The sequence below is a fragment of the Acanthaster planci genome, linkage group LG06 (genome assembly GCF_054643075.1).
Source record: "Acanthaster planci isolate LZ-2023a linkage group LG06, COTS_SCS, whole genome shotgun sequence".
NCBI classification, from domain to species: Eukaryota; Metazoa; Echinodermata; class Asteroidea; order Valvatida; family Acanthasteridae; genus Acanthaster; species Acanthaster planci.
Genome location: NC_141782.1, coordinates 10,455,275 through 10,455,701, shown reverse-complemented (window position 1 = coordinate 10,455,701; position 427 = coordinate 10,455,275).

The window sequence follows — 427 nt, the reverse complement described above, 5'->3', positions numbered from 1 at the left end:
CCAAATTTAATAAGTATGCAGTCTCCACCAGGCGGAAGCGCATAAAAAGTACCCCTTGCAGATTCTTTCAAAAAGAGGGGTCTATTTGGGTCAAGAAATTATGAGGATGTGTCAGTATGACCCAGGATCATCTCTTTAGATTCAGGGTCACCCATCTGGGGGCAAAGCAGACAAAAATGTGATTGAAAATTTGTCAGGCATGTCAGGAGGCCGCGGTGCGGGATGTCATTTTAAAATGGCGGCTGATAAGACTTGGAACATTCTCTTTTTGGGGGCTGAGTTTGTTTTGGGCGGATAATTTAAAAATTCATCGGTTAACCTACTAAAAATTGAAAATCAAGTGAACTATGAAGGACCAAAGAACAATTTTTTTGAGAGAGAGAGGCTTCATGGACTAGTTGCCTGCCATGGGGATCATATGGCTCCA